The following is a 15,498-nucleotide window of genomic DNA, read 5'->3' on the forward strand; positions in this document are numbered from 1 at the left end:
GCTGGCCCAGCCTGTGTATCTGGGCCCTAAAATGGCTGCCCTAATCAGGCACCTGGCAGCTGTCTGTTTCCAGCCCTTAAAATAGCCTGCACCCAAACGTGCACTGTCACACCCATGCAGGCAGGGTGTGCAGCTGGGAGGCTGGGATGGGGCAATGGCTGGGAGTGAAATGGGAAGGTGAGGTTGGGGAGACCCTGGGGTCTTGAAGCAGTGACTGCCTAGGGCCAGACCAGGGCCGGGGCAGAGCTGCGATCCGTAGTCCACATGCCCCTGCAAGAAATGCAGGTTCTGTGGGTAGGGGCGTGCATGGAGCACATCGTGGCTGTGCCCCGTGCTGTCACTGCCCCAAGATCCTGGCCCCAGTCCTGGCACAGCTCTCTGCCCAGCCATGCACCATGGTCGTGAAGCTCCATGGAGACCGCAGGATCAGCCCACGACAACATGGGACGCAAGGGGAGAGCCCTGACACTGCCAGCAGAGGTGTGCAGGGAGCATATTGTGGCTCTGCCTTGGCACTGCACTGTCATGGCCTCACGATCCTGGGGCCTCCATGGAGACCAGCCAGGAGCCATGTGGGCAGGGGCTGCTGGGAAATAAAGCCTGGCTTCAGGCCAGACTTGCCATTTTACCCACTCCTGGTTTTGATTATGGTTGTATGAGATAGTTTTAATAGAGATGCTCCTGCCTTAGGCAGGAGGTTGGATTAGATGACCTCTGGAGGGCCCTTCCAGGCCTGCTGCTCTATGACTATGACCCTCTTACTGACAACCTTAGCTGAAATATAAAGATACATCAAAATTACATTTACATAAAATACCATAGCAAATACCGATTAAACAATAGAACTGAACACAGATGCATCCTAGTTAGAAGGATTTTTCATAATTTTCATAGATTTTCATACACATTTGGGCTGGAAGGGACCCCAGGGGATCAAGTCCAGCCCCCTGCCCCAGGGGCAGGAAGTCAGCAGGGATCATAGGATCCCAGTAAGGTAAGCATCCAAATGTGTCTTGAAGGCGTTCAAAGTGGGCACTTGAACCACCTCAGGTGGCAGTCTGTTTCAAACCTTGGGGGCTCGGACAGTAAAGAAATTCTTCCTTATGTCCAGCCTGAACCGGTCACAGTGGAGTTTGTGACCGTGGTGACCGTTTGATCTTGTCATCCCTTGGGGGGCTCTGGTGAACAGTCATTCCCCCACATCCTGATGAGCACCCCTGATAAACTTATAGGTGACCACTCGATCACCCCGAGCCTGCGCTTTTCCAGGCTGAAGAGCCCCACGGCTCTCAGCTTCTCATCATAAGGTCTGTTTTCCTGCCCTCTGATCATGTGTGTGGCTCTCCTCTGCACCCTCTCAAGCTTCTCCACATCCTTTTTGAATTGCGAAGCCCAAAACTGGATTCAGTACTCCAGCTGCGGCCTCACCAAGGCCGAGTACAACAGGAAAATGATGTCCCAGAATCTGCTTGAGAAGCATCTATGGTTGCAAGCCAGAGTTTTGCTCGCTTTACTAGCTGCAGCATCAAACTGAAGGCTCATGTTCATCTTGTGGTCCACCATGACCCCCAAGTCCCTTTCATCTGTAGAGCTAACCAGCATAGCACTACCAAGCCTATATGCATGATGCAAGTTTTTCCTCCGAGGGTGGAGAACCTTGCATTTTTCGGTGTTGAACACCATCAGGTTCTGTCTGCCCATTCCGTGAGCCTGTCCAGATCCAACTGGATCACCCTCCTGTCCTCAGGTGTGGATGCTTTACCCCAGAGTTTGGTGTTGTCGGAGAACTTGGCCAGTCCACTTCTGACACCAATGTCCACATCATTGATGTAGATGTTAAACAGTGTAGGTCCTAGAACAGAGCCTTGGGGGACCCCACTGGTCACAGCACACCACAACGATTGGCTCCCGTCGACCACCACCCTCTGGGTCCTACTGAGGAACCAGTTCCCCAGCCAGCGGATCGTGGTGACGTCAAGGCCGAAGTTAGCCAGTTTTGTCAAGAGGTGATCGTAGTATACCAGATTGAAGGCTTTTCTAAAGTCGAGGTATATAACGTCGATCTCTTCCCCTTTGTCCAGGTGATAAGTCACCTGGTCATAAAAGGAAATGAGATTGGTCAAGCAAGACCTACCTGCAACAAACCCATGCTGGGTATCCCTCAGGATATTGCCTTCAGCTAGTCTGTTAAGGATGGCCTCCTTGATAATCTTTTCCAACACTTTCCCCAGGATAGAGGTCAGGCTGATGGGCCTGTAGTTTGCCTGATCTACTTTCCTCCCTTTCCTGAAGATAGGCACAACATTGGCCCTCTTCCAATCATCGGGCACTTCACCAGAGCGCCAAGAATTCTCAAAGATCCATGCCAGGGGCTGGGCTGTGATGCTCACCAGCTTCCTGAGTACCCTTGGGTGTAACCCATCAGGGCCAGCTGACTTGAAGGTATCCAGCCTGTCGAGGTGTTCCTTCATGAGGTCAGCTTCGAAGAGATCAAACACCACAATAAAAACCTAATTTGGGAGAATATCCGTGCTTGCTACACAGTGAACCCCCAAAGTAACTTTATCTAGGGGTACCTCCATGATATTATTTTTTCTAAGTCTCCACTAAACACACTGACAGCCTAAAGGATAAGAAAGCTGATACAGACAAAGATGCCCAGGTAACATTCTATCTGCTCTTCAACCTTTTTTATAAGATCCTCCAGAATCTTTCATTTACCTTCCTGCTATTGCTTTTTGGCCCTTAGTCACAAAGAATGCTTCACTTCTAAAGTGGTTTAAAAGGTGAGCTTAGGAACAAAAATTCATAGGCTGGCTGCACACAAAAAGAACCTAGGACTGTATGCTGATATTGATTTTATGACACACTATAATATACCTGATTCTTGAATTTATTCCTACACACAACAGGTATTAATGACCCCCTTCCTTTTTGAACTTGATATCCCAGTCCTGCTATTCCACTAATCAGCTTCTTTTCTTCTGCTAACTGTTTGTCTGCTACCCCTGGGAATTTCCCTCCCCAATCCATCTTCACATTTCTACTCTCAACTGTGTTTGCTTGCTTCCCTCCTTAGACCTCATGATTCATGAACAATATCTTACATTCAAAAGCTTATCTAACTTTGGGTGCACACAGAAGTGACGGTTTTCATGTGATCTGGCCCCAGAAGTGCTTTATAGCCATGTCATAACACACATGCATGGCTGCAGAGCGCTTTTAAAATGGCCAATCATGTGAAAAAGTAGCCTTCATTAAATCAGGTAGTAAATAAAGGCACTCTAAATTAGAGCACCTTAGGGAACTTGTATACAGTTTCTTGTGAAGTTTACATGTCATGCTCCTGGTCTGTCACAAGGAGGAGGCAGAGAGTCTTCTCCTTGTGCAGCCAGCTGGCCTGCAGGGGAGGGGGAGAAACGGTGATTAGGAGTGGAGGTTTAGATCAGGGGTGTCCAACCTTTTTGAATGTGGGGTCAGATCATGAACTTTTTATCACCCAGTGGGCTGGCGAGCCATATTCAAATACCCTCTGTCCTGGGCCGGAGAGACCCTGCCTGTGTAGCCCTACTGCACCTGCCTGTTACTGCAAGGTTCATGGTAGCTGCTGGTGGGCAGGGGCAGGAGGGGCACATTCTGCATCCAGCCAGCTACTGCCCCAGACACTGAAGGGGAGAAATAAACAGCTCCACATCTCCATCCCCCAAGCAGTGCAGCCCCATGAGCCGGCGCTGCCTGAGAGGGGCTGGAGTGAGGCGGCTGCTGCACCCCAGCCCCTCACCCGCCAGCCTGCATGGCCCTGCTCACCATGGTACCCAGCCGCCTGTGCACGCAGCCCCAGTGGCCTCAGCGCTGCAAGCCTGGAGCGTGGGGTCTGGCAGACACCGGCTCCTGCCGCCTCGCCCCACAGATGTCACGCCAGGACCCTGCCTGCTGAGGCCCCCCTGTGCTGGCTTCCCACGTGCTGCTGGGGATGGGAGGAGGCCGGCGAGGTCGGCACCAGCCAGCAGAAGTGGTGGCAGAGTCATGTGCTGGCTGGTGCCGATCTGGGACTGACCAGCACAGGTCGGGGGAAAGTGCAGCTGAGCTCCTGCTGCTCCAGCCATGCTCATCCTGTCCCAAGTGGCACATGGCTGCTCCTCTTCCCACAAGCACCACGTTGGCAATGTCAAGCTGACGCAGTGCGTGTGGGAAACTTGTCCTTTCCCCAGCCCTTCAGCAGCCATTAGGAGGCTGCTGAGGAGTTGGAGAAGGGGCAAGGGGTGGGAACGAAAGTAAACTGTGTTTACTTTTGTTTTCCATCGCAGCATCTCAGGCCTCAGAAAATGCCTTGGCAGGCCGCATGGCGGCCCAGGGGGCCGTATATTGGACAAGCCTGGTTTAGATTCATAGATTCATGGGCACTAGAGCTGGAAGGGACCTTGGAAGATCGAGTCCAGCCCCCTGCCCCAGGGGCGGGAAGTCAGCAGGGATCATAGGATCCCAGCAAGATAAGCATCCAAATGTGTTTTGAAGGTGTTCAAAGTAGGTGCTTGAACCACTTCTGGTGGCAGTCTATTCCAAACCTTGGGGGTTCGGACAGTAAAGAAGTTCTTCCTTATGTCTGCCTGAAACGACCATGGAGGAGTGTGTGACAATTCAACCTTGTCATCCCTTGGGGGGCTCTGGTGAACAAACGTTCCTCCAGATCCTGATGAACACTCCTGATAAACTTATAGGTGGCCACCAGATCACCCCTGAGCCTGCGCTTTTCCAGGCTGAAGAGTCCCATAGCTCTCAACCGCTCATCATAAGGTCCGTTTTTCTAACCCCGATCATGCATGTGGCTCTCCTCTGCACTCTCTCAAGCTTCTCCACATCTTTTTTGAATTGGGGAGCCCAAAACTGGAGGAAGTACTTCAACTGCGGACTCACCAAGGCCGAGTACAAGGGGAGAATGACATCCTGGGATTTGCTTGAGAAGCATCTATGGATGCAAGCCAGTGTTTTGATCGTGTTACTAGCTCCAGCATTACATTGAAGACTTATGTTCCTCTTGTGGTCAATCATGACCCCCAAGTCCCTTTCATCTATAGTGCTAGCCAGCATAGCACTGCCAAGCCTATAAGCATGCTGCAGGTTTTTCCTCCCAAGATGGAGAACCTTGCATTTTTTGGTATTAAACACCATCAGGCTCTCATCCGCCCATTTCCTGAGCCTGTAAAGATCCACCTGGATCATCCTCCTGTCCTCAGGTGTGGATGCTTTACCCCAGAGTTTGGTGTTGTCGTCGAACTTAGCCAGTCCGCTTCTGACACCAATGTCTACATCATTAATGAAGATGTTAAATAGTATAGGCCCTAGGACAGAGCCTTGAGGGACCCCACTGGTCACAGGGCACCACAATGATTGACTTCTGTCAACTACCACCCTCTGGGTCCTACCGCTAAGCCAGCTCCCCAGCCAGCGGATCGTGGTGACGTCAAGGCCGAAGTTAGCCAGTTTTGCCAAGAGGTGATCATGGGATAGCAGATTGAAGGCTTTTTTAAAGTCAAGATATATGACATAGTAGGGATCACAGAAACGTGGTGGGACTCATCGCATGACTGGGCGGTGAGTGTCAAGGGCTATAGGCTATACAGGAAGGACAGGATAGGAAGGAAAGGTGGAGGAGTAGCACTCTACATCAAGGAGGAATATACTTCCTCGTTAATTAGCATGGGGGTAGAGGGGGGGCACTCTGAGGTGCTCTGGGTTAGAGTAAAAGGCAGTCCAGGGGAGAGAGACTTAACGGTGGGAGTCTACTATAGACCTCCCAACCAGGGAGAAGAGCTCGACCTGGAATTCTTAGGTCAGCTTACAGAGGCAGTGAGGGCTAAGGATGTGGTCATCATGGGGGACCTAAACTTCCCAGACATCTGCTGGGAGGAGCAGTCAGCCAAGTCTGATCGCTCACGTCGGTTCTTAGCCAGACTGCAGGACCTCCATCTAACCCAGGAGGTGCACAGCCCCACCAGGGGAGACGCCTTGTTGGACCTAGTGCTGGCCACGGGTGATGACCTGGTGAGGGGGCTGCGGGTGATGGGCCACCTGGGAGACAGTGATCATCGCTTGCTGGAATTCACCATCCAGCGTAAGGTGGCAAAGGGCTGCAGCAAGGCAACAGCCCTAGACTTTAGGAGGGCTGACTTCAACAAGCTAAGGAGGATAGTTGGGGAAGCGCTGAGGACCCAGAGGGGAAGGGAATCAGATGTCGAAGGTGAGTGGTTGCTCCTTAAGGAGACGATCCTCCATGCCCAAAGGGAGGTAATCCCAACAAGGGTCAAAGGGAGCAGGAGGGCACATAAACCCCCATGGCTCACTAAGAGCATCCGGGAATGTCTCCTTGCTAAAAGGGAGGCATATACCCAATGGAGAGATGGGGTCATCGCCAAGAAGGACTATGTTATAGTCGCCCGAGGATGTAGGGGGGCAGTCAGGAGGGCCAAGGCAGAGTTGGAGATAGGACTAGCTTCCCGGATTAAGGACAATAAGAAGTCCTTCTTCAAATACATAGGGGGTAAAAAGAGGGTCCCGGGTAATGTGGGGCCCCTGCAGGACACGATGGGCAACTTAGTCATCACGCCAGATGACAAAGCTAACATATTTAACGATTTCTTTGCCTCTGTCTTCCTAAGTAGGGACCAGTTCAGCCACCTCCCTGCTGGGCCCCCCTCGGGCCCCGAGAGAGACACGCCTGGGCCAAGGGTTAGCGAGGAGTTAGTTAGGGTACTTCTGGAGAAGCTGGACGTGTTCAAGTCCGCTGGTCCGGACGATCTTCACCCTAGGGTTCTACAGGAACTGGCTGAGGTCATTGCGGGACCCCTGGCACGGCTCTATGAGCACTCGTGGTGCTCTGGCGAGGTGCCGGAGGACTGGAAGAGGGCCAATGTGGTCCCTATCTTCAAAAAGGGAAAAAAAGAGGACCCGGGAAATTACAGGCCAGTTAGTCTGACCTCAATCCCGGGTAAGCTCTTTGAAAAAATTATCCTGGCACACATCCAGGAGGGCCTTGCGGGGGAATGCATGCTCAGGGGCAACCAACATGGGTTTATCAGTGGCAGGTCTTGTCAGACCAACCTGGTGGCCTTTTACGATCAGGTCACCAAATCATTAGACGCAGGGGTTGCTGTGGATGTAGTCTTTTTGGACTTCCGGAAGGCTTTCGACACTGTCTCTCACCCTGTCCTCATCAAAAAGCTGAGAGACTGTGGTGTCGATGCCCACATGGTCAAATGGGTCGCCAACTGGTTGGAGGGCCGCACCCAGAGGGTGGTAGTGGATGGGTTCTTCTCGACCTGGAAGGATGTGGGCAGTGGGGTTCCGCAGGGCTCGGTCCTCGGGCCTGCACTGTTCAACATCTTCATCAGTGACTTGGATGAGGGGGTAGAAAGCACCCTGTTCAAGTTTGCTGATGACACTAAGATGTGGGGGGATGTGGGTGCACTAGAAGGGTGCAATAGGCTACAAGCTGACCTTGACAGGTTGCAACGGTGGGCGGATGAGAATAGGATGGGGTTTAACACTGATAAGTGCAAGGTGTTGCACATGGGGAGGAAGAACCGGCACCACACTTACAGGTTGGGGAACTCTCCTCTTGCCAGCACGGAGACGGAAAAGGATCTTGGAGTCGTCATTGACTCCACGATGAACATGGGCCGGCAGTGTGGGGAGGCAGTCAAGAAGGCCAATCGTACCCTATCATGCATCCACAGATGCATCTCGAGCAGGTCCAGGGAGGTGATCCTCCCCCTCTATGCGGCACTGGTCAGGCCGCAGCTGGAGTACTGCGTCCAGTTCTGGGCGCCACACTTCAAGAGGGACGTGGACAATATGGAAAGAGTTCAGAGGAGGGCCACTCGTATGATCAGGGGTCAGCAGGGCAGGCCTTATGAGGATAGGCTACGGGACCTGAACCTGTTTAGCCTCCACAAGAGAAGGCTAAGGGGGGACCTTGTGGCCTGCTACAAACTGGTCAGGGGGGATCAGCAGGTATTGGGGGAGTCCCTGTTCCCCCGTGCGCTGCCAGGAGTGACCAGGAATAACGGTCACAAACTGGCGGAGGGTAAGTTTAGATTAGATATTAGGAGGCGCTACTTCACAGTCAGGGTGGCTAGGGCCTGGAACCAGCTTCCAGGGGAAGTGGTGCAGGCTCCGAGCCTGGGGATTTTTAAAAGGAAGTTAGATGAGCACCTTGCCGGGGTCATCTGACCCCGGTGCTCTTTCCTGCTAAGGCAGGGGGTCGGACTAGATGATCTACCTAGGTCCCTTCCGACTCTAGCTACTATGAAACTATGAAACTATGACATCCATCTCTTCTCCCTTGTCCATGTGATAGGTCACCTGGTTGTAAAAGGAAATGAGATTGGTCAAGCAAGACCTACCCACAAAAAACTCATGGTTGCTATCCCTCAGGATGTTGCCATCAGCCAATCTGTTAAGGATGGCCTCTCTGACAATCTTTTTCAAGACCTTCCCCGAGATAGAGGTCAGGCTGATGGGCCTGTAGTTTGCTGGATCCATTTTCCTCCCTTTCTTGAAGATAGGCACCACATTGGCTCTCTTCCAATCATCGGGCACTTCACCAGAGCACCAGGAATTCTCGAAGATCTGTGCCCAAGGCACGGATGCTCACCACCTCCTTGAGTACACTCGGGTGTAAGCTGCCAGGGCCGGCTGACTTGAAGGTATCCAGTCTCTCAAGGTGTTCCTTCATGAGGTCAGCATTGATGGAGGGCAAGGAATCTCCCTCATCTGGGCCTCCCTGTCCTATAGTGGGCAGGGGCGTCCCATGGGACTGGTGAAAAACCTGACGCAAAGTACCCATGTAGCAAGTTGGCTTTTTCCTGGGTGTCAGTTGCCAGTTGTCCCATCTGGCTTAGCAGGAGTCCAATGTTGCCCTTGCTTTTCCTCTAGCTCACCACTTATCTAAAAAAGGGCTTTTTATTGTCCTTGGTATTTGTAGCTAGCTGGAATTCAGTCACAGCCTTGGCTTTCCTTGTTTGCTCCCTGCAGAGTATTCCTCCTTAGAGGTGGATTCAGTCCTCCATCCTTTGTAGGTCTTTCTTTTAAGACGCAAGAGGTCCATTAGTTCCCTGGAGAGCCAAGGGGGTTGTTGTGCCCTTTTGCTGCCTGAAGACAGACCCCCCACAGCAGGAGATGGTCCCTGGTGCCCCAAAGCACCAGCAGGGAGGGGGCACAGCACCCAAGCTGCCATTAGACTTCCCCCCTCCCCCCCACCAGGGAATGAATCCTGGCTGACTCTTCACAGCTAGCTGACAAGTGGAGGGGGGGTGGTGAAGTGGGGATCAGGCTAGTTGGCTTCCACAGCAGGCTACAGCACCCCTTGCCTCCTGGCCTCTGCCAGTGCATGGAGACACTCAGTTCCCACAATCCCTACCATCAAACGCCCAATGTCTGTTAGCTTTGATGATGCTGTAACTTTAAGTGCTTTATGTAAAGCACAGAAAGTTACAGTGTGATAAATTCCAACAGTGCAGTTGGTCTAATAAAAGATATCACCCCCCAAAAATCCTTGCCTCACATAATTCCTGGACTACTATGGCTACAACATCACTCTACCATAGATGCTTCTGTAAGAATTTCTCATTATCCTTGCATCTTCTGACATTATGTGTCTCTGGTTGAAAAATATGGGATCCAAGTGGTTGCTCATACTGCTCAGAGCAGCAGTCACTACAAGCAACCATTTGTTCCTTTTGACAAAGTCACAATTTCCAGTCTGATTCTTGCTCTGTGGTTTTGGGCAAGTCACTTAACCTCTCTCCCCAGCGTTCACAATGTACACATGGGGAAAAGATACTTATTCTTCTCCCGCCAAGAAAGGATGAACTAATATTTATGCAGCAGTTTTTGGAAACTATAAGCCATTCTGTAAGTATGTCAATCATTGTGTTACAAGTAGCATCCCTGTTGGTGGTAACTGCTAAGCCACCAAGGAATAATGAAGATTGATTGAGACTGAACTGCTATTTCACTGTTCACAGTGGTCTTGCCACACACAAAGGATTTTGTCTGTGCTGTTCCTGTTGAGGTTCAGTGGTTTCAGAAGGTGCCAGTTTCTAACAACAAAGAAGACTTCCTAATCACTAAATCAACGAGTGGTTTTGATTTCTAAAAACTGAGACCTATAACCACAAAATCAAGCCTATCAGAACTAGGCTTTAGTTGTATACCATGCAATTGCATTATGCATAATACAGCTGTACACAGTTGCTCTAACTTCTACTGAAATCTCACTAAAGAGAAATTGGATTGAGCTGCACCTGAGTGGTCATAAAAATCACTAAAGCTAAATAGGAAAATAGACAGACATACATATATGAGCTGGCTGTTCCAAGCTGATAAGAAAAAGTATGAAAATGTAAACATACAAATATGTTCTGTAATTTTCCCCATTTATTTAAATTAAAATACTTTAAACTGGTTCTCCTGTCAATCCAGAAATGTGGGGTCAAAAGAGTTAAAGGTCCATCTGAGTCTAATTGGCCCACTGGGCTGAAATATGTAGGACAGGTTGGTTTCTTCAGCAGTGATTCTATAGCTCCTTTCCAGAGTGCCAGTGAATACCACACACTGTTAATACTGTTAGGTGTGCAACCATAATTCACAACGTAAACCCAGACATTCGAAACAGGAATCCATAGTGGTAAAAACATTCTGACCCATTGTGGTCTTTCTGAGTTCTCCGCAAGAGAAAAACTGTTCAATTATTTTTCCATAGTTAAAAAAAAAGTGAAAACTAAGGGCTCCTATAGAGGTGTGTGGTGTCTGCTCTGATGCAATGGAAATTCACTGTGTTGGAGCAGACTTGATTAGTTGATTAATTGAGTCTGCTGCGCTTCGGCAGCCTTCTGAGTCATGTGTATCAGAGTCCCCATGTTTCCATGCTGAAAAAATGGTGGCAGGGAGCATTGAAATAAATCATGTTGAGCTTTAGTTCAAAGTGCCTCGCCACCATTTTTTCAGTGGGGGATGTGTGGGGACACTGATGCACGTGACACGCAGGCACTTTTTAATTAGTGCAGCTTCCTAACTGAAGTGCCCAATGCCGCCTCCCCCAGTACATGTAAAAATGCCCTAAGATCCACCATTTTCTGAGGGATTCCTCAAGTCTGACGAGGGGTGTTGAGAACGACTATTCTACAGTCAACAGCACACAGGGCAGTGAAGTGGCCAGCTTTGCACTTGGCAACCTTTGACTCCCTTTGACTCCCCAGACTGGGTTTCTAGCTAGGTTGACTAGAGTTATCCTTTGGTGCAATATAGAGCAAAACTTAAACTCATGCCTCTGGAACACTATCAAGACACACCTTAACAGCTTTACCACCATCATTGGAAATCCCTTGCAGTCGAGGATGATCGTCTCATCTGTGGGCGCAGAGATGGCTGATGGGGCCAATCTGGGATCGACAGACTGCAGTAACTTGGGCACATGTTTCTGTGCAGGGTGGGTAACTGTGGATTCCTGATTTCAGTCCACATCACACTGTTTCTGCTGCTCCCACTTCTCCATCTCCTGTTGTTGTCATAAGGTTTCAAAGTACTGAGATCCTTGCAGCAGACTCTTTATCCATTTGGGCTGGTCCTGGGCAAAAGTCTCCCACCAGCTGATGTAAATGTTACATTTTTTCAAGTTGGCCTTACAGACGTCTTTGACGTGCTTTCTCTTCCCTCCTTTTAAGCATATACTTTGACTGAGCTGGGAGAATAAAACTTGCTTCGGGAATATGGAGTCAGATATCCAGATGACGTAACTGGCCCAGTAAAGTTGATGTCAGATGATCATTGCCTTGATGAGGAAATTTCAGATAACCTTAGGGATGCCATGATCGTGGCAATCTTCAAGAAAGGAGATAGGTCCAACTGTGGAAATTACAGAGGGATCAACTTTGTGGCTTAAAGGAAAGAGGAGCAACAGAAACTGAATTCTCTTCCTCTTCCCCTGCAATTTCCCTTTTTTCATATTTCTAAATTTGAGAAGTGTCAAACAGTTTTTGGACACATCTACCCTGTGGTAGCAGTGTGTCCCAACAGAGATACTCTCAAGTACCTCTCACCTAGGCATTTCTCCTTTGATGCTCCGAACTGGAAGTGTGCTGGTGAGGTCACTCGCGGATGTCCCTGCCAGGATCTGCCCCTGTTGCTGTGTAGAAATACCCTTTCAGATGAGAAAATGATAGGCTTCTTTCTAAATGCTCTGCACACACCCAAACCAACTACATTAGAGGGAGAAGTTTCAAAACAGCCTCAAAATTAATCCCAAATAATGCTCGCTCCCTTCAACCTGAATACAGCTCTGCAAGGTACAAGGTATAGTTTCTCTTGTATACATTATGTTTAATAAACACAGATTTCATAGACATTAGGGCTGGAAGGGACCTCACAAGATCATCGGGTCCAGCCCCCTTCCCAAAGGGCAGGAAGTCAGCTGGGGTCAGATGAGAATGACCAAGGCACTTAAGGGGGCACTTAAGGGACCCCACCCCTGCCCCAGCCCTGGCACAATCTGTGGGCAAGGCAAGAGCCCCCAAGGGCACACTTGCCTGCCTGTACACTAATGCCAGGAGCCTGGGCAACAAGCAGGACGAGCTCGTCCTCCTGCTCAGTGCAAAGAAATATGATGTCATTGGGATAACGGAGACCTGGTGGGACTCCACCCATGACTGGACCACGGGTATAGAGAGCTATGCCCTATACAGGAGGGATCATGTTGACAAAAGGGGCGGGGGTGTAGCTCTCTATGTGAAGGAAAGCTACATGTCCCTGCAAGCTGATGTTGGCGACCGGCATGGACAGCTAGAGACCCTCTGGGTAAAAATTCGTGGGGAATTCGGCACAGAGGACACAATGGTGGGAGTCTACTACAGACCTCCCACTCAAAGTCCCGAGCTTGACCAGGAGTTCGCCCAGGAACTGACTGAGGCCACTTGCTCCAGGACCTTGGTTGTCATGGGTGACTTCAATTACCCGGACATCTCCTGGAAAATCACTCAGCTAAATCTGAGCGGGCGCAAAGCTTTCTCTCGTGCGTGGATGACCTCTACCTGACTCAAGAAGTCTATGGGCCAATGAGAGGCAAAGCGTTGCTTGACCTGGTACTGGCTACGGGGGACGACCTAATCGGCGACCTAGTGATCGATGGGAAGTTGGGTGACAGCGACCACGAGCTGATCACCTTCACCATCCACCGCAAAGCTGGCAAGTCAGTCAGCAACACAGAAGTCCTTGACTTCAGAAAAGCTGACTTTGACAAGCTCAAGAGGCTAGTAGGTCAGGCCCTCAGGGACCATGATCCCAGGGAGATGGGAGTTCAAAAAGAGTGGTTGCTTCTCAAGGAAGCGATCCTCAGTGCACAAGCTAAATCTATTCCAACACGGAGGAAAGGCAGCAAGAAGGCACAGCAGCCCCCCTGGCTCTCCAGAGACCTAGCGGACCTACTGTGGCTAAAAAGGAAAGCCTGCAAAGGATGGAGGATGGGATTCACCTCCAAGGAGGATAATTCTGCGCTGGTCCGGCCCTGCAGGGACCAAACCAGGAAAGCCAAGGCTGCAACTGAACTCCAACTAGCTTCAGGCATCAAGGACAACAAAAAGTCCTTTTTCAGATATGTGGGGAGCCAGAGGAAAAGCAAGGGCAATGTTGGACCCCTGCTAAACCAGATGGGGCAACTGACAACTGACGCCCAGGAAAAAGCCAACCTATTAAATAGGTACTTTGCGTCAGTCTTTCATCAGTCACACGGGATGCTCATGCCTCCTATGGGACAGGGAAATCTGGGTGAGGGGGATCCCCTACCCTCCATCAATGCTGACCTCGTGAAGGAACACCTTGAGAAGCTGGATACCTTCAAGTCAGCCGGCCCTGACAACCTGCACCCCAGGGTACTCAAGGAGCTGCCGAGCGTCATAGCCCAGCCCCTGGCACGGATCTTTGAAAACTCCTGGCGCTCTGGTGTAGTGCCCGAAGACTGGAAGAAGGCCAATGTGGTGCCAATCTTCAAGAAAGGGAGGAGAGTGGATCTGGCTAACTACAGGCCCATTAGCCTGACTTCTATCCTGGGGAAGATCTTAGAAAAGTTTATTAAGGAGGCCATCCTTGAGGGACTGGCCCAGGCTAACATTCTAAGGGACAGCCAGCACGGGTTTGTTGCGGGTAGGTCTTGTTTGACCAATCTCATTTCCTTCTATGACCAGGTGATCTATCACCTGGACAAGGGAGAAGAGATTGATGTCATATATCTTGACTTCAGAAAAGCTTTTGATCTGGTATCCCATGATCAGCTCTTGGCCAAACTGCCCAGTTGTGGCCTTGGCTCCACCACGATCCGCTGGCTGGGAAACTGGCTCTGTGGTCGGACCCAGAGGGTTGTGATTGATGGCAGTCACTCATCGTGGTGCCCTGTGACCAGTGGGGTCCCTCAAGGCTCTGTCCTGGGACCCATACTGTTCAACATCTTCATTAACGATGTGGACATTGGAGTCAGGAGTGGACTGGCCAAGTTCGCCGATGACACCACTTTGGGGCAAAGCATCCACGCCAGAAGATAGGCGGGTGATCCAGGCTGACCTGGACAAGCTCAGCAAATGGGCAGACGAGAACCTCATGGTGTTTAACACCGAAAAATGCAAGGTTCTCCACCTTGGGAGGAAAAACCTGCAGCACCCTTATAGGCTTGGCAGTGCTATGTTGGTTAGCACTATAGAAGAAAGAGACTTGGGGGTCATCATTGACCACAAGATGAACATGAGCCTCCAATGCGATGCTGTGGCTAGTAAAGCGACCAAAATGCTGGCGTGCATCCATAGATGCTTCTCGAGCAAATCCCGGGACGTCATTCTCCCCTTGTACTCGGCCTTGGTGAGGCCGCAGCTGGAGTACTGCGTCCAGTTTTGGGCTCCACAATTCAAAAAGGATGCGGAGAAGCTTGAGAGAGTCCAGAGGAGAGCCATGCGCATGATCAGAGGTCAGGAAAACAGATCTTACGATGACAGGCTGAGAGCCACGGGACTCTTTAGCCTGGAAAAAAGCAGGCTCAGGGGTGATCTGATGGCCACCTATAAGTTTATCAGGGGTGACCACCAGGATCTGGGGGAACATCTGTTCACCAGAGCGCCCCAAGGGATGACGAGGTCGAACGGTCACAAACTCCTGCAAGACCGTTTCAGGCTGGACATAAGGAAGAATTTCTTTACTGTCCGAGCCCCCAAGGTCTGGAACAGTCTGCCAGCGGAGGTGGTTCAAGCACCTACATTGAACACCTTCAAAAGTAAATTGGATGCTTATCTTGCTGGGATCCTATGACCCCAGCTGACTTCCTGCCCTTTGGGCAGGGGGCTGGACTCAATGATCTCCCGAGGTCCCTTCCAGCCCTAATGTCTATGAAAATCTATGATGCAAAGTAAGAGTCCAGGCGTTTCTTGAACATCCATGGTACAAGAAAGTTAGGGTTGTACAAAC

This window comes from Crocodylus siamensis, chromosome 4 (assembly GCF_052110815.1).
Source record: "Crocodylus siamensis isolate JL-2025a chromosome 4, ASM5211081v1, whole genome shotgun sequence".
NCBI classification, from domain to species: Eukaryota; Metazoa; Chordata; order Crocodylia; family Crocodylidae; genus Crocodylus; species Crocodylus siamensis.